General features: G+C 44.9%; 8 non-coding genes across 8 annotated transcripts; all 8 read right to left on the bottom strand.

Annotated features, from left to right (window-relative positions):
* Nucleotides 1-1,229: 1,229 nt before the first annotated feature.
* On the bottom strand, nt 1,230-1,301 carry TRNAG-CCC (transfer RNA glycine (anticodon CCC)). Its single transcript has one exon. It is a non-coding gene; the product is annotated as a tRNA-Gly (tRNA).
* Nucleotides 1,302-2,817: 1,516 nt separating this feature from the next.
* Nucleotides 2,818-2,889, bottom strand: TRNAG-CCC (transfer RNA glycine (anticodon CCC)). The gene has a single exon. It is a non-coding gene; the product is annotated as a tRNA-Gly (tRNA).
* Nucleotides 2,890-4,405: 1,516 nt separating this feature from the next.
* TRNAG-CCC (transfer RNA glycine (anticodon CCC)) lies at nt 4,406-4,477 on the bottom strand. Its single transcript has one exon. It is a non-coding gene; the product is annotated as a tRNA-Gly (tRNA).
* A 1,516-nt stretch (nt 4,478-5,993) lies between these two features.
* TRNAG-CCC (transfer RNA glycine (anticodon CCC)) lies at nt 5,994-6,065 on the bottom strand. The gene has a single exon. It is a non-coding gene; the product is annotated as a tRNA-Gly (tRNA).
* A 1,516-nt stretch (nt 6,066-7,581) lies between these two features.
* On the bottom strand, nt 7,582-7,653 carry TRNAG-CCC (transfer RNA glycine (anticodon CCC)). Its single transcript has one exon. It is a non-coding gene; the product is annotated as a tRNA-Gly (tRNA).
* Nucleotides 7,654-9,180: 1,527 nt separating this feature from the next.
* On the bottom strand, nt 9,181-9,252 carry TRNAG-CCC (transfer RNA glycine (anticodon CCC)). Its single transcript has one exon. It is a non-coding gene; the product is annotated as a tRNA-Gly (tRNA).
* Nucleotides 9,253-12,371: 3,119 nt separating this feature from the next.
* On the bottom strand, nt 12,372-12,443 carry TRNAG-CCC (transfer RNA glycine (anticodon CCC)). Its single transcript has one exon. It is a non-coding gene; the product is annotated as a tRNA-Gly (tRNA).
* A 3,116-nt stretch (nt 12,444-15,559) lies between these two features.
* On the bottom strand, nt 15,560-15,631 carry TRNAG-CCC (transfer RNA glycine (anticodon CCC)). Its single transcript has one exon. It is a non-coding gene; the product is annotated as a tRNA-Gly (tRNA).
* Nucleotides 15,632-18,393: the final 2,762 nt, after the last annotated feature.

The following is an 18,393-nucleotide window of genomic DNA, read 5'->3' as shown; positions in this document are numbered from 1 at the left end:
GAAAAGGCAAGAATGACATTCAAAGCATGCCCAGAAAAACGTGTGACGGTCCCACCAGTCATTTATGCTTATAATTGGGTATCTTTACTTTCAAAGTATGGGGTCGATCCTTTGGCGATCACTCTCTTGTATTTCAGCAGAGACAGATAGTTGAGAAGTCTTTTCTCACATAGCTAGCACAAGCCTGCGCTTTTCCTTGCTGGTAGCGTGGAAATGACAGATTGGTTCTCAGAAGAAAAAACAAGAAATATTATAGCAGAGGATGGTTTCGATCCATCGACCTCTGGGTTATGGGCCCAGCACGCTTCCGCTGCGCCACTCTGCTCCCTTGTAAAAGTGTTCTCTTTATGCAGAGGAGGAGCTTTCAGCGAAGTGGCGAGGGATTGGTGGGTCTCGCTCCTCATTTGCCTAAGCATGCTGCAATGTATGCTGGGTGCAGAAAATCTTCATCTTCTCGTCTCACAGTCAGTCATAACTGAAAGTGCAGACCCTCTTGGGAACTAGCAGTTTCAGGCCTTTACCAAGATAGCAGCTCTCTAACCCTCTCCTCTCTCTTTGATCCTAGCGCTAGCATGCTCAGGATTTGATTTTAACTGGGAGCCAGAGATCTACCCGCTGAGGGCTTGCCCGGTGTGAGGCTTTTGAGCATTTGGGAGCGTTCGGGACGTGAGGACGTTGGACGGGAAATGTTGCCATCTTGAAATATCCAACCTTCCTGCTGTCGTGAGAGGCTCTTTCCATGGACATCTGCCTCTTGGAGTCCTCTCAACTTGCTCTCTGATATAACATTTTGTGAGCTGCAGTTACATCCGATGGCTACAAGGTGGCGCTGCATTCAGGTGAGAGAACAAGTGTGCACAAAATCGTTGGGGACTTTTGCCAGATTCATCGGTGGATCTTGCCTACTTTTATTCACATGCTAGATATTGCCTAGAAATGCTTTTTAATATAGAGATGCTAGAGTTAGAATGTCTGGTCGGGGTTCAGCCCTTTCATTGTCTACCGCCCGCAACATATTTATTACCAGCACATGTGAGTGGTGACTCTGCTTTTTGGAAAATAGCATCTAATAGGACAATGAATGTAGCAGATGGGGCGATCGAGATGCCTGCCTAAGTATTTCATTTTTTTTTTTATTTAACGTCTGATTAATCTGTTCATGATATTTCCGTTTTGTGACATGTTGCATTAAAACAAATCCTGCTTGGAGAACATATAAAAATTTGCACTGCATTGGCCGGGAATCGAACCCGGGTCAACTGCTTGGGAAGCAGCTATGCTCACCACTATACCACCAACGCCCTATGATGTGGTTGCTCTCGGTTCTAAAGATTACAACCCCGAGTTCAATGACTATCTTGCACCAGTTTCAATGGTGCATTTGGTTTAGATACCAACATGAAAAGCAGTAGAAAGTTTCTTGTAGAGGGTAAGGAACTGGGGATTGAAACCAAGGCCAAATCTGTGCAGAAGAGAAGAAATGGAAAGCAGTAGTACAAATAGTGGAAATGAACATATTTAGGCAGCATTGGAAGCAAAGCAGCGAAGAGAAAGAGAGTGCCTTCCATGAAATGCCCAGGAGAATGATAAGAGCAGAACGAAAAGGCAAGAATGACATTCAAAGCATGCCCAGAAAAACGTGTGACGGTCCCACCAGTCATTTATGCTTATAATTGGGTATCTTTACTTTCAAAGTATGGGGTTGATCCTTTGGCGATCACTCTCTTGTATTTCAGCAGAGACAGATAGTAGAGAAGTCTTTTCTCACATAGCTAGCACAAGCCTGCGCTTTTCCTTGCTGGTAGCGTGGAAATGACAGATTGGTTCTCAGAAGAAAAAACAAGAAATATTATAGCAGAGGATGGTTTCGATCCATCGACCTCTGGGTTATGGGCCCAGCACGCTTCCGCTGCGCCACTCTGCTCCCTTGTAAAAGTGTTCTCTTTATGCAGAGGAGGAGCTTTCAGCGAAGTGGCGAGGGATTGGTGGGTCTCGCTCCTCATTTGCCTAAGCATGCTGCAATGTATGCTGGGTGCAGAAAATCTTCATCTTCTCGTCTCACAGTCAGTCATAACTGAAAGTGCAGACCCTCTTGGGAACTAGCAGTTTCAGGCCTTTACCAAGATAGCAGCTCTCTAACCCTCTCCTCTCTCTTTGATCCTAGCGCTAGCATGCTCAGGATTTGATTTTAACTGGGAGCCAGAGATCTACCCGGTGAGGGCGAGGCTTTTGAGCGTTTGGGAGCGTTCGGGACGTGAGGACGTTGGACAGGAAATGTTGCCATCTTGAAATATCCAACCTTCCTGCTGTCGTGAGAGGCTCTTTCCATGGACATCTACCTCTTGGAGTCCTCTCAACTTGCTCTCTGATATAACATTTTGTGAGCTGCAGTTACATCCGATGGCTACAAGGTGGCGCTGCATTCAGGTGAGAGAACAAGTGTGCACAAAATCGTTGGGGACTTTTGCCAGATTCATCGGTGGATCTTGCCTACTTTTATTCACATGCTAGATATTGCCTAGAAATGCTTTTTAATATAGAGATGCTAGAGTTAGAATGTCTGGTCGGGGTTCAGCCCTTTCATTGTCTACCGCCCGCAACATATTTATTACCAGCACATGTGAGTGGTGACTCTGCTTTTTGGAAAATAGCATCTAATAGGACAATGAATGTAGCAGATGGGGCGATCGAGATGCCTGCCTAAGTATTTCATTTTTTTTTAAATTTAACGTCTGATTAATCTGTGCATGATATTTCCGTTTTGTGACATGTTGCATTAAAACAAATCCTGCTTGGAGAACATATAAAAATTTGCACTGCATTGGCCGGGAATCGAACCCGGGTCAACTGCTTGGGAAGCAGCTATGCTCACCACTATACCACCAACGCCCTATGATGTGTTTGCTCTCGGTTCTAAAGATTACAACCCCGAGTTCAATGACTATCTTGCACCAGTTTCAATGGTGCATTAGGTTTAGATACCAACATGAAAAGCAGTAGAAAGTTTCTTGTAGAGGGTAAGGAACTGGGGATTGAAACCAAGGCCAAATCTGTGCAGAAGAGAAGAAATGGAAAGCAGTAGTACAAATAGTGGAAATGAACATATTTAGGCAGCATTGGAAGCAAAGCAGCGAAGAGAAAGAGAGTGCCTTCCATGAAATGCCCAGGAGAATGATAAGAGCAGAACGAAAAGGCAAGAATGACATTCAAAGCATGCCCAGAAAAACGTGTGACGGTCCCACCAGTCATTTATGCTTATAATTGGGTATCTTTACTTTCAAAGTATGGGGTTGATCCTTTGGCGATCACTCTCTTGTATTTCAGCAGAGACAGATAGTTGAGAAGTCTTTTCTCACATAGCTAGCACAAGCCTGCGCTTTTCCTTGCTGGTAGCGTGGAAATGACAGATTGGTTCTCAGAAGAAAAAACAAGAAATATTATAGCAGAGGATGGTTTCGATCCATCGACCTCTGGGTTATGGGCCCAGCACGCTTCCGCTGCGCCACTCTGTTCCCTTGTAAAAGTGTTCTCTTTATGCAGAGGAGGAGCTTTCAGCGAAGTGGCGAGGGATTGGTGGGTCTCGCTCCTCATTTGCCTAAGCATGCTGCAATGTATGCTGGGTGCAGAAAATCTTCATCTTCTCGTCTCACAGTCAGTCATAACTGAAAGTGCAGACCCTCTTGGGAACTAGCAGTTTAAGGCCTTTACCAAGATAGCAGCTCTCTAACCCTCTCCTCTCTCTTTGATCCTAGCGCTAGCATGCTCAGGATTTGATTTTAACTGGGAGCCAGAGATCTACCCGGTGAGGGCGAGGCTTTTGAGCGTTTGGGAGCGTTCGGGACGTGAGGACGTTGGACAGGAAATGTTGCCATCTTGAAATATCCAACCTTCCTGCTGTCGTGAGAGGCTCTTTCCATGGACATCTATCTCTTGGAGTCCTCTCAACTTGCTCTCTGATATAACATTTTGTGAGCTGCAGTTACATCCGATGGCTACAAGGTGGCGCTGCATTCAGGTGAGAGAACAAGTGTGCACAAAATCGTTGGGGACTTTTGCCAGATTCATCGGTGGATCTTGCCTACTTTTATTCACATGCTAGATATTGCCTAGAAATGCTTTTTAATATAGAGATGCTAGAGTTAGAATGTCTGGTCGGGGTTCAGCCCTTTCATTGTCTACCGCCCGCAACATATTTATTACCAGCACATGTGAGTGGTGACTCTGCTTTTTGGAAAATAGCATCTAATAGGACAATGAATGTAGCAGATGGGGCGATCGAGATGCCTGCCTAAGTATTTCATTTTTTTTTAAATTTAACGTCTGATTAATCTGTTCATGATATTTCCGTTTTGTGACATGTTGCATTAAAACAAATCCTGCTTGGAGAACATATAAAAATTTGCACTGCATTGGCCGGGAATCGAACCCGGGTCAACTGCTTGGGAAGCAGCTATGCTCACCACTATACCACCAACGCCCTATGATGTGTTTGCTCTCGGTTCTAAAGATTACAACCCCGAGTTCAATGACTATCTTGCACCAGTTTCAATGGTGCATTAGGTTTAGATACCAACATGAAAAGCAGTAGAAAGTTTCTTGTAGAGGGTAAGGAACTGGGGATTGAAACCAAGGCCAAATCTGTGCAGAAGAGAAGAAATGGAAAGCAGTAGTACAAATAGTGGAAATGAACATATTTAGGCAGCATTGGAAGCAAAGCAGCGAAGAGAAAGAGAGTGCCTTCCATGAAATGCCCAGGAGAATGATAAGAGCAGAACGAAAAGGCAAGAATGACATTCAAAGCATGCCCAGAAAAACGTGTGACGGTCCCACCAGTCATTTATGCTTATAATTGGGTATCTTTACTTTCAAAGTATGGGGTCGATCCTTTGGCGATCACTCTCTTGTATTTCAGCAGAGACAGATAGTTGAGAAGTCTTTTCTCACATAGCTAGCACAAGCCTGCGCTTTTCCTTGCTGGTAGCGTGGAAATGACAGATTGGTTCTCAGAAGAAAAAACAAGAAATATTATAGCAGAGGATGGTTTCGATCCATCGACCTCTGGGTTATGGGCCCAGCACGCTTCCGCTGCGCCACTCTGCTCCCTTGTAAAAGTGTTCTCTTTATGCAGAGGAGGAGCTTTCAGCGAAGTGGCGAGGGATTGGTGGGTCTCGCTCCTCATTTGCCTAAGCATGCTGCAATGTATGCTGGGTGCAGAAAATCTTCATCTTCTCGTCTCACAGTCAGTCATAACTGAAAGTGCAGACCCTCTTGGGAACTAGCAGTTTCAGGCCTTTACCAAGATAGCAGCTCTCTAACCCTCTCCTCTCTCTTTGATCCTAGCGCTAGCATGCTCAGGATTTGATTTTAACTGGGAGCCAGAGATCTACCCGGTGAGGGCGAGGCTTTTGAGCGTTTGGGAGCGTTCGGGACGTGAGGACGTTGGACAGGAAATGTTGCCATCTTGAAATATCCAACCTTCCTGCTGTCGTGAGAGGCTCTTTCCATGGACATCTGCCTCTTGGAGTCCTCTCAACTTGCTCTCTGATATAACATTTTGTGAGCTGCAGTTACATCCGATGGCTACAAGGTGGCGCTGCATTCAGGTGAGAGAACAAGTGTGCACAAAATCGTTGGGGACTTTTGCCAGATTCATCGGTGGATCTTGCCTACTTTTATTCACATGCTAGATATTGCCTAGAAATGCTTTTTAATATAGAGATGCTAGAGTTAGAATGTCTGGTCGGGGTTCAGCCCTTTCATTGTCTACCGCCCGCAACATATTTATTACCAGCACATGTGAGTGGTGACTCTGCTTTTTGGAAAATAGCATCTAATAGGACAATGAATGTAGCAGATGGGGCGATCGAGATGCCTGCCAAAGTATTTCATTTTTTTTTAAATTTAACGTCTGATTAATCTGTGCATGATATTTCCGTTTTGTGACATGTTGCATTAAAACAAATCCTGCTTGGAGAACATATAAAAATTTGCACTGCATTGGCCGGGAATCGAACCCGGGTCAACTGCTTGGGAAGCAGCTATGCTCACCACTATACCACCAACGCCCTATGATGTGTTTGCTCTCGGTTCTAAAGATTACAACCCCGAGTTCAATGACTATCTTGCACCAGTTTCAATGGTGCATTAGGTTTAGATACCAACATGAAAAGCAGTAGAAAGTTTCTTGTAGAGGGTAAGGAACTGGGGATTGAAACCAAGGCCAAATCTGTGCAGAAGAGAAGAAATGGAAAGCAGTAGTACAAATAGTGGAAATGAACATATTTAGGCAGCATTGGAAGCAAAGCAGCGAAGAGAAAGAGAGTGCCTTCCATGAAATGCCCAGGAGAATGATAAGAGCAGAACGAAAAGGCAAGAATGACATTCAAAGCATGCCCAGAAAAACGTGTGACGGTCCCACCAGTCATTTATGCTTATAATTGGGTATCTTTACTTTCAAAGTATGGGGTTGATCCTTTGGCGATCACTCTCTTGTATTTCAGCAGAGACAGATAGTTGAGAAGTCTTTTCTCACATAGCTAGCACAAGCCTGCGCTTTTCCTTGCTGGTAGCGTGGAAATGACAGATTGGTTCTCAGAAGAAAAAACAAGAAATATTATAGCAGAGGATGGTTTCGATCCATCGACCTCTGGGTTATGGGCCCAGCACGCTTCCGCTGCGCCACTCTGTTCCCTTGTAAAAGTGTTCTCTTTATGCAGAGGAGGAGCTTTCAGCGAAGTGGCGAGGGATTGGTGGGTCTCGCTCCTCATTTGCCTAAGCATGCTGCAATGTATGCTGGGTGCAGAAAATCTTCATCTTCTCGTCTCACAGTCAGTCATAACTGAAAGTGCAGACCCTCTTGGGAACTAGCAGTTTAAGGCCTTTACCAAGATAGCAGCTCTCTAACCCTCTCCTCTCTCTTTGATCCTAGCGCTAGCATGCTCAGGATTTGATTTTAACTGGGAGCCAGAGATCTACCCGGTGAGGGCGAGGCTTTTGAGCGTTTGGGAGCGTTCGGGACGTGAGGACGTTGGACAGGAAATGTTGCCATCTTGAAATATCCAACCTTCCTGCTGTCGTGAGAGGCTCTTTCCATGGACATCTATCTCTTGGAGTCCTCTCAACTTGCTCTCTGATATAACATTTTGTGAGCTGCAGTTACATCCGATGGCTACAAGGTGGCGCTGCATTCAGGTGAGAGAACAAGTGTGCACAAAATCGTTGGGGACTTTTGCCAGATTCATCGGTGGATCTTGCCTACTTTTATTCACATGCTAGATATTGCCTAGAAATGCTTTTTAATATAGAGATGCTAGAGTTAGAATGTCTGGTCGGGGTTCAGCCCTTTCATTGTCTACCGCCCGCAACATATTTATTACCAGCACATGTGAGTGGTGACTCTGCTTTTTGGAAAATAGCATCTAATAGGACAATGAATGTAGCAGATGGGGCGATCGAGATGCCTGCCTAAGTATTTCATTTTTTTTTAAATTTAACGTCTGATTAATCTGTTCATGATATTTCCGTTTTGTGACATGTTGCATTAAAACAAATCCTGCTTGGAGAACATATAAAATTTTGCACTGCATTGGCCGGGAATCGAACCCGGGTCAACTGCTTGGGAAGCAGCTATGCTCACCACTATACCACCAACGCCCTATGATGTGTTTGCTCTCGGTTCTAAAGATTACAACCCCGAGTTCAATGACTATCTTGCACCAGTTTCAATGGTGCATTAGGTTTAGATACCAACATGAAAAGCAGTAGAAAGTTTCTTGTAGAGGGTAAGGAACTGGGGATTGAAACCAAGGCCAAATCTGTGCAGAAGAGAAGAAATGGAAAGCAGTAGTACAAATAGTGGAAATGAACATATTTAGGCAGCATTGGAAGCAAAGCAGCGAAGAGAAAGAGAGTGCCTTCCATGAAATGCCCAGGAGAATGATAAGAGCAGAACGAAAAGGCAAGAATGACATTCAAAGCATGCCCAGAAAAACGTGTGACGGTCCCACCAGTCATTTATGCTTATAATTGGGTATCTTTACTTTCAAAGTATGGGGTTGATCCTTTGGCGATCACTCTCTTGTATTTCAGCAGAGACAGATAGTTGAGAAGTCTTTTCTCACATAGCTAGCACAAGCCTGCGCTTTTCCTTGCTGGTAGCGTGGAAATGACAGATTGGTCCTCAGAAGAAAAAACAAGAAATATTATAGCAGAGGTTGGTTTCGATCCATCGACCTCTGGGTTATGGGCCCAGCACGCTTCCGCTGCGCCACTCTGCTCCCTTGTAAAAGTGTTCTCTTTATGCAGAGGAGGAGCTTTCAGCGAAGTGGCGAGGGATTGGTGGGTCTCGCTCCTCATTTGCCTAAGCATGCTGCAATGTATGCTGGGTGCAGAAAATCTTCATCTTCTCGTCTCACAGTCAGTCATAACTGAAAGTGCAGACCCTCTTGGGAACTAGCAGTTTCAGGCCTTTACCAAGATAGCAGCTCTCTAACCCTCTCCTCTCTCTTTGATCCTAGCGCTAGCATGCTCAGGATTTGATTTTAACTGGGAGCCAGAGATCTACCCGGTGAGGGCTTGCCCGGTGTGAGGCTTTTGAGCGTTTGGGAGCGTTCGGGACGTGAGGACGTTGGACAGGAAATGTTGCCATCTTGAAATATCCAACCTTCCTGCTGTCGTGAGAGGCTCTTTCCATGGACATCTGCCTCTTGGAGTCCTCTCAACTTGCTCTCTGATATAACATTTTGTGAGCTGCAGTTACATCCGATGGCTACACGATGGCGCTGCATTCAGGTGAGAGAACAAGTGTGCACAAAATCGTTGGGGACTTTTGCCAGATTCATCGGTGGATCTTGCCTACTTTTATTCACATGCTAGATATTGCCTAGAAATGCTTTTTAATATAGAGATGCTAGAGTTAGAATGTCTGGTCGGGGTTCAGCCCTTTCATTGTCTACCGCCCGCAACATATTTATTACCAGCACATGTGAGTGGTGACTCTGCTTTTTGGAAAATAGCATCTAATAGGACAATGAATGTAGCAGATGGGGCGATCGAGATGCCTGCCTAAGTATTTCATTTTTTTTTTTATTTAACGTCTGATTAATCTGTTCATGATATTTCCGTTTTGTGACATGTTGCATTAAAACAAATCCTGCTTGGAGAACATATAAAAATTTGCACTGCATTGGCCGGGAATTGAACCCGGGTCAACTGCTTGGGAAGCAGCTATGCTCACCACTATACCACCAACGCCCTATGTTGTGGTTGCTCTCGGTTCTAAAGATTACAACCCCGAGTTCAATGACTATCTTGCAACAGTTTCAATGGTGCATTTGGTTTAGATACCAACATGAAAAGCAGTAGAAAGTTTCTTGTAGAGGGTAAGGAACTGGGGATTGAAACCAAGGCCAAATCTGTGAAGAAGAGAAGAAATGGAAAGCAGTAGTACAAATAGTGGAAATGAACATATTTAGGCAGCATTGGAAGCAAAGCAGCGAAGAGAAAGAGAGTGCCTTCCATGAAATGCCCAGGAGAATGATAAGAGCAGAACGAAAAGGCAAGAATGACATTCAAAGCATGCCCAGAAAAACGTGTGACGGTCCCACCAGTCATTTATGCTTATAATTGGGTATCTTTACTTTCAAAGTATGGGGTTGATCCTTTGGCGATCACTCTCTTGTATTTCAGCAGAGACAGATAGTTGAGAAGTCTTTTCTCACATAGCTAGCACAAGCCTGCGCTTTTCCTTGCTGGTAGCGTGGAAATGACAGATTGGTTCTCAGAAGAAAAAACAAGAAATATTATAGCAGAGGATGGTTTCGATCCATCGACCTCTGGGTTATGGGCCCAGCACGCTTCCGCTGCGCCACTCTGCTCACTTGTAAAAGTGTTCTCTTTATGCAGAGGAGGAGCTTTCAGCGAAGTGGCGAGGGATTGGTGGGTCTCGCTCCTCATTTGCCTAAGCATGCTGCAATGTATGCTGGGTGCAGAAAATCTTCATCTTCTCGTCTCACAGTCAGTCATAACTGAAAGTGCAGACCCTCTTGGGAACTAGCAGTTTCAGGCCTTTACCAAGATAGCAGCTCTCTAACCCTCTCCTCTCTCTTTGATCCTAGCGCTAGCATGCTCAGGATTTGATTTTAACTGGGAGCCAGAGATCTACCCGGTGAGGGCTTGCCCGGTGTGAGGCTTTTGAGCGTTTGGGAGCGTTCGGGACGTGAGGACATTGGACAGGAAATGTTGCCATCTTGAAATATCCAACCTTCCTGCTGTCGTGAGAGGCTCTTTCCATGGACATCTGCCTCTTGGAGTCCTCTCAACTTGCTCTCTGATATAACATTTTGTGAGCTGCAGTTACATCCGATGGCTACAAGGTGGCGCTGCATTCAGGTGAGAGAACAAGTGTGCACAAAATCGTTGGGGACTTTTGCCAGATTCATCGGTGGATCTTGCCTACTTTTATTCACATGCTTGATATTGCCTAGAAATGCTTTTTAATATAGAGATGCTACAGTTAGAATGTCTGGTCGGGGTTCAGCCCTTTCATTGTCTACCGCCCGCAACATATTTATTACCAGCACATGTGAGTGGTGACTCTGCTTTTTGGAAAATAGCATCTAATAGGACAATGAATGTAGCAGATGGGGCGATCGAGATGCCTGCCTAAGTATTTCATTTTTTTTTTAATTTAACGTCTGATTAATCTGTTCATGATATTTCCGTTTTGTGACATGTTGCATTAAAACAAATCCTGCTTGGAGAACATATAAAAATTTGCACTGCATTGGCCGGGAATCGAAGCTGGGTCAACTGCTTGGGAAGCAGCTATGCTCACCACTATACCACCAACGCCCTATGATGTGGTTGCTCTCGGTTCTAAAGATTACAACCCCGAGTTCAATGACTATCTTGCACCAGTTTCAATGGTGCATTTGGTTTAGATACCAACATGAAAAGCAGTAGAAAGTTTCTTGTAGAGGGTAAGGAACTGGGGATTGAAACCAAGGCCAAATCTGTGCAGAAGAGAAGAAATGGAAAGCAGTAGTACAAATAGTGGAAATGAACATATTTAGGCAGCATTGGAAGCAAAGCAGCGAAGAGAAAGAGAGTGCCTTCCATGAAATGCCCAGGAGAATGATAAGAGCAGAACAAAAAGGCAAGAATGACATTCAAAGCATGCCCAGAAAAACGTGTGACGGTCCCACCAGTCATTTATGCTTATAATTGGGTATCTTTACTTTCAAAGTATGGGGTTGATCCTTTGGCGATCACTCTCTTGTATTTCAGCAGAGACAGATAGTTGAGAAGTCTTTTCTCACATAGCTAGCACAAGCCTGAGCTTTTCCTTGCTGGTAGCGTGGAAATGACAGATTGGTTCTCAGAAGAAAAAACAAGAAATATTATAGCAGAGGATGGTTTCGATCCATCGACCTCTGGGCCCAGCACGCTTCCGCTGCGCCACTCTGCTCCCTTGTAAAAGTGTTCTCTTTATGCAGAGGAGGAGCTTTCAGCGAAGTGGCGAGGGATTGGTGGGTCTCGCTCCTCATTTGCCTAAGCATGCTGCAATGTATGCTGGGTGCAGAAAATCTTCATCTTCTCGTCTCACAGTCAGTCATAACTGAAAGTGCAGACCCTCTTGGGAACTAGCAGTTTCAGGCCTTTACCAAGATAGCAGCTCTCTAACCCTCTCCTCTCTCTTTGATCCTAGCGCTAGCATGCTCAGGATTTGATTTTAACTGGGAGCCAGAGATCTACCCGGTGAGGGCTTGCCCGGTGTGAGGCTTTTGAGCGTTTGGGAGCGTTCGGGACGTGAGGACATTGGACAGGAAATGTTGCCATCTTGAAATATCCAACCTTCCTGCTGTCGTGAGAGGCTCTTTCCATGGACATCTGCCTCTTGGAGTCCTCTCAACTTGCTCTCTGATATAACATTTTGTGAGCTGCAGTTACATCCGATGGCTACAAGGTGGCGCTGCATTCAGGTGAGAGAACAAGTGTGCACAAAATCGTTGGGGACTTTTGCCAGATTCATCGGTGGATCTTGCCTACTTTTATTCACATGCTAGATATTGCCTAGAAATGCTTTTTAATATAGAGATGCTAGAGTTAGAATGTCTGGTCGGGGTTCAGCCCTTTCATTGTCTACCGCCCGCAACATATTTATTACCAGCACATGTGAGTGGTGACTCTGCTTTTTGGAAAATAGCATCTAATAGGACAATTAATGTAGCAGATGGGGCGATCGAGATGCCTGCCTAAGTATTTCATTTTTTTTTTAATTTAACGTCTGATTAATCTGTTCATGATATTTCCGTTTTGTGACATGTTGCATTAAAACAAATCCTGCTTGGAGAACATATAAAAATTTGCACTGCATTGGCCGGGAATCGAACCCGGGTCAACTGCTTGGGAAGCAGCTATGCTCACCACTATACCACCAACGCCCTATGATGTGGGTGCTCTCGGTTCTAAAGATTACAACCCCGAGTTCAATGACTATCTTGCACCAGTTTCAATGGTGCATTTGGTTTAGATACCAACATGAAAAGCAGTAGAAAGTTTCTTGTAGAGGGTAAGGAACTGGGGATTGAAACCAAGGCCAAATCTGTGCAGAAGAGAAGAAATGGAAAGCAGTAGTACAAATAGTGGAAATGAACATATTTAGGCAGCATTGGAAGCAAAGCAGCGAAGAGAAAGAGAGTGCCTTCCATGAAATGCCCAGGAGAATGATAAGAGCAGAACGAAAAGGCAAGAATGACATTCAAAGCATGCCCAGAAAAACGTGTGACGGTCCCACCAGTCATTTATGCTTATAATTGGGTATCTTTACTTTCAAAGTATGGGGTTGATCCTTTGGCGATCACTCTCTTGTATTTCAGCAGAGACAGATAGTTGAGAAGTCTTTTCTCACATAGCTAGCACAAGCCTGCGCTTTTCCTTGCTGGTAGCGTGGAAATGACAGATTGGTTCTCAGAAGAAAAAACAAGAAATATTATAGCAGAGGATGGTTTCGATCCATCGACCTCTGGGTTATGGGCCCAGCACGCTTCCGCTGCGCCACTCTGCTCCCTTGTAAAAGTGTTCTCTTTATGCAGAGGAGGAGCTTTCAGCGAAGTGGTGAGGGATTGGTGGGTCTCGCTCCTCATTTGCCTAAGCATGCTGCAATGTATGCTGGGTGCAGAAAATCTTCATCTTCTCGTCTCACAGTCAGTCATAACTGAAAGTGCAGACCCTCTTGGGAACTAGCAGTTTCAGGCCTTTACCAAGATAGCAGCTCTCTAACCCTCTCCTCTCTCTTTGATCCTAGCGCTAGCATGCTCAGGATTTGATTTTAACTGGGAGCCAGAGATCTACCCGGTGAGGGCGAGGCTTTTGAGCGTTTGGGAGCGTTCGGGACGTGAGGACGTTGGACAGGAAATGTTGCCATCTTGAAATATCCAACCTTCCTGCTGTCGTGAGAGGCTCTTTCCATGGACATCTACCTCTTGGAGTCCTCTCAACTTGCGCTCTGATATAACATTTTGTGAGCTGCAGTTACATCCGATGGCTACAAGGTGGCGCTGCATTCAGGTGAGAGAACAAGTGTGCACAAAATCGTTGGGGACTTTTGCCAGATTCATAGGTGGATCTTGCCTACTTTTATTCACATGCTAGATATTGCCTAGAAATGCTTTTTAATATAGAGATGCTAGAGTTAGAATGTCTGGTCGGGGTTCAGCCCTTTCATTGTCTACCGCCCGCAACATATTTATTACCAGCACATGTGAGTGGTGACTCTGCTTTTTGGAAAATAGCATCTAATAGGACAATGAATGTAGCAGATGGGGCGATCGAGATGCCTGCCTAAGTATTTCATTTTTTTTAAAATTTAACGTCTGATTAATCTGTGCATGATATTTCCGTTTTGTGACATGTTGCATTAAAACAAATCCTGCTTGGAGAACATATAAAAATTTGCACTGCATTGGCCGGGAATCGAACCCGGGTCAACTGCTTGGGAAGCAGCTATGCTCACCACTAATCCACCAACTCCCTATGATGTGTTTGCTCTCGGTTCTAAAGATTACAACCCCGAGTTCAATGACTATCTTGCACCAGTTTCAATGGTGCATTAGGTTTAGATACCAACATGAAAAGCAGTAGAAAGTTTCTTGTAGAGGGTAAGGAACTGGGGATTGAAACCAAGGCCAAATCTGTGCAGAAGAGAAGAAATGGAAAGCAGTAGTACAAATAGTGGAAATGAACATATTTAGGCAGCATTGGAAGCAAAGCAGCGAAGAGAAAGAGAGTGCCTTCCATGAAATGCCCAGGAGAATGATAAGAGCAGAACGAAAAGGCAAGAATGACATTCAAAGCATGCCCAGAAAAACGTGTGACGGTCCCACCAGTCATTTATGCTTATAATTGGGTATCTTTACTTTCAAAGTATGGGGTTGATCCTTTGGCGATCACTCTCTTGTATTTCAGCAGAGACAGATAGTTGAGAAGTCTTTTCTCACATAGCTAGCACAAGCCTGCGCTTTTCCTTGCTGGTAGCGTGGAAATGACAGATTGGTTCTCAGAAGAAAAAACAAGAAATATTATAGCAGAGGATGGTTTCGATCCATCGACCTCTGGGTTATGGGCCCAGCACGCTTCCGCTGCGCCACTCTGCTCCCTTGTAAAAGTGTTCTCTTTATGCAGAGGAGGAGCTTTCAGCGAAGTGGCGAGGGATTGGTGGGTCTCGCTCCTCATTTGCCTAAGCATGCTGCAATGTATGCTGGGTGCAGAAAATCTTCATCTTCTCGTCTCACAGTCAGTCATAACTGAAAGTGCAGACCCTCTTGGGAACTAGCAGTTTCAGGCCTTTACCAAGATAGCAGCTCTCTAACCCTCTCCTCTCTCTTTGATCCTAGCGCTAGCATGCTCAGGATTTGATTTTAACTGGGAGCCAGAGATCTACCCGCTGAGGGCTTGCCCGGTGTGAGGCTTTTGAGCGTTTGGGAGCGTTCGGGACGTGAGGACGTTGGACGGGAAATGTTGCCATCTTGAAATATCCAACCTTCCTGCTGTCGTGAGAGGCTCTTTCCATGGACATCTGCCTCTTGGAGTCCTCTCAACTTGCTCTCTGATATAACATTTTGTGAGCTGCATTTACATCCGATGGCTACAAGGTGGCGCTGCATTCAGGTGAGAGAACAAGTGTGCACAAAATCGTTGGGGACTTTTGCCAGATTCATCGGTGGATCTTGCCTACTTTTATTCACATGCTAGATATTGCCTAGAAATGCTTTTTAATATAGAGATGCTACAGTTAGAATGTCTGGTCGGGGTTCAGCCCTTTCATTGTCTACCGCCCGCAACATATTTATTACCAGCACATGTGAGTGGTGACTCTGCTTTTTGGAAAATAGCATCTAATAGGACAATGAATGTAGCAGATGGGGCGATCGAGATGCCTGCCTAAGTATTTCATTTTTTTTTTTCATTTAACGTCTGATTAATCTGTTCATGATATTTCCGTTTTGTGACATGTTGCATTAAAACAAATCCTGCTTGGAGAACATATAAAAATTTGCACTGCATTGGCCGGGAATCGAACCCGGGTCAACTGCTTGGGAAGCAGCTATGCTCACCACTATACCACCAACGCCCTATGATGTGTTTGCTCTCGGTTCTAAAGATTACAACCCCGAGTTCAATGACTATCTTGCACCAGTTTCAATGGTGCATTAGGTTTAGATACCAACATGAAAAGCAGTAGAAAGTTTCTTGTAGAGGGTAAGGAACTGGGGATTGAAACCAAGGCCAAATCTGTGCAGAAGAGAAGAAATGGAAAGCAGTAGTACAAAAAGTGGAAATGAACATATTTAGGCAGCATTGGAAGCAAAGCAGCGAAGAGAAAGAGAGTGCCTTCCATGAAATGCCCAGGAGAATGATAAGAGCAGAACGAAAAGGCAAGAATGACATTCAAAGCATGCCCAGAAAAACGTGTGACGGTCCCACCAGTCATTTATGCTTATAATTGGGTATCTTTACTTTCAAAGTATGGGGTTGATCCTTTGGCGATCACTCTCTTGTATTTCAGCAGAGACAGATAGTTGAGAAGTCTTTTCTCACATAGCTAGCACAAGCCTGCGCTTTTCCTTGCTGGTAGCGTGGAAATGACAGATTGGTTCTCAGAAGAAAAAACAAGAAATATTATAGCAGAGGATGGTTTCGATCCATCGACCTCTGGGTTATGGGCCCAGCACGCTTCCGCTGCGCCACTCTGTTCCCTTGTAAAAGTGTTCTCTTTATGCAGAGGAGGAGCTTTCAGCGAAGTGGCGAGGGATTGGTGGGTCTCGCTCCTCATTTGCCTAAGCATGCTGCAATGTATGCTGGGTGCAGAAAATCTTCATCTTCTCGTCTCACAGTCAGTCATAACTGAAAGTGCAGACCCTCTTGGGAACTAGCAGTTTCAGGCCTTTACCAAGATAGCAGCTCTCTAACCCTCTCCTCTCTCTTTGATCCTAGCGCTAGCATGCTCAGGATTTGATTTTAACTGGGAGCCAGAGATCTACCCGGTGAGGGCGAGGCTTTTGAGCGTTTGGGAGCGTTCGGGACGTGAGGACGTTGGACAGGAAATGTTGCCATCTTGAAATATCCAACCTTCCTGCTGTCGTGAGAGGCTCTTTCCATGGACATCTATCTCTTGGAGTCCTCTCAACTTGCTCTCTGATATAACATTTTGTGAGCTGCAGTTACATCCGATGGCTACAAGGTGGCGCTGCATTCAGGTGAGAGAACAAGTGTGCACAAAATCGTTGGGGACTTTTGCCAGATTCATCGGTGGATCTTGCCTACTTTTATTCACATGCTAGATATTGCCTAGAAATGCTTTTTAATATAGAGATGCTAGAGTTAGAATGTCTGGTCGGGGTTCAGCCCTTTCATTGTCTACCGCCCGCAACATATTTATTACCAGCACATGTGAGTGGTGACTCTGCTTTTTGGAAAATAGCATCTAATAGGACAATGAATGTAGCAGATGGGGCGATCGAGATGCCTGCCTAAGTATTTCATTTTTTTTAAAATTTAACGTCTGATTAATCTGTTCATGATATTTCCGTTTTGTGACATGTTGCATTAAAACAAATCCTGCTTGGAGAACATATAAAAATTTGCACTGCATTGGCCAGGAATCGAACCCGGGTCAACTGCTTGGGAAGCAGCTATGCTCACCACTATACCACCAACGCCCTATGATGTGTTTGCTCTCGGTTCTAAAGATTACAACCCCGAGTTCAATGACTATCTTGCACCAGTTTCAATGGTGCATTAGGTTTAGATACCAACATGAAAAGCAGTAGAAAGTTTCTTGTAGAGGGTAAGGAACTGGGGATTGAAACCAAGGCCAAATCTGTGCAGAAGAGAAGAAATGGAAAGCAGTAGTACAAATAGTGGAAATGAACATATTTAGGCAGCATTGGAAGCAAAGCAGCGAAGAGAAAGAGAGTGCCTTCCATGAAATGCCCAGGAGAATGATAAGAGCAGAACGAAAAGGCAAGAATGACATTCAAAGCATGCCCAGAAAAACGTGTGACGGTCCCACCAGTCATTTATGCTTATAATTGGGTATCTTTACTTTCAAAGTATGGGGTCGATCCTTTGGCGATCACTCTCTTGTATTTCAGCAGAGACAGATAGTTGAGAAGTCTTTTCTCACATAGCTAGCACACGCCTGCGCTTTTCCTTGCTGGTAGCGTGGAAATGACAGATTGGTTCTCAGAAGAAAAAACAAGAAATATTATAGCAGAGGATGGTTTCGATCCATCGACCTCTGGGTTATGGGCCCAGCACGCTTCCGCTGCGCCACTCTGCTCCCTTGTAAAAGTGTTCTCTTTATGCAGAGGAGGAGCTTTCAGCGAAGTGGCGAGGGATTGGTGGGTCTCGCTCCTCATTTGCCTAAGCATGCTGCAATGTATGCTGGGTGCAGAAAATCTTCATCTTCTCGTCTCACAGTCAGTCATAACTGAAAGTGCAGACCCTCTTGGGAACTAGCAGTTTCAGGCCTTTACCAAGATAGCAGCTCTCTAACCCTCTCCTCTCTCTTTGATCCTAGCGCTAGCATGCTCAGGATTTGATTTTAACTGGGAGCCAGAGATCTACCCGCTGAGGGCTTGCCCGGTGTGAGGCTTTTGAGCATTTGGGAGCGTTCGGGACGTGAGGACGTTGGACGGGAAATGTTGCCATCTTGAAATATCCAACCTTCCTGCTGTCGTGAGAGGCTCTTTCCATGGACATCTGCCTCTTGGAGTCCTCTCAACTTGCTCTCTGATATAACATTTTGTGAGCTGCAGTTACATCCGATGGCTACAAGGTGGCGCTGCATTCAGGTGAGAGAACAAGTGTGCACAAAATCGTTGGGGACTT

Source organism: Triturus cristatus, chromosome 11, assembly GCF_964204655.1.
Source record: "Triturus cristatus chromosome 11, aTriCri1.1, whole genome shotgun sequence".
Lineage (NCBI taxonomy): Eukaryota > Metazoa > Chordata > Amphibia > Caudata > Salamandridae > Triturus > Triturus cristatus.
This window is presented reverse-complemented; position numbering and strand designations above follow the sequence as displayed.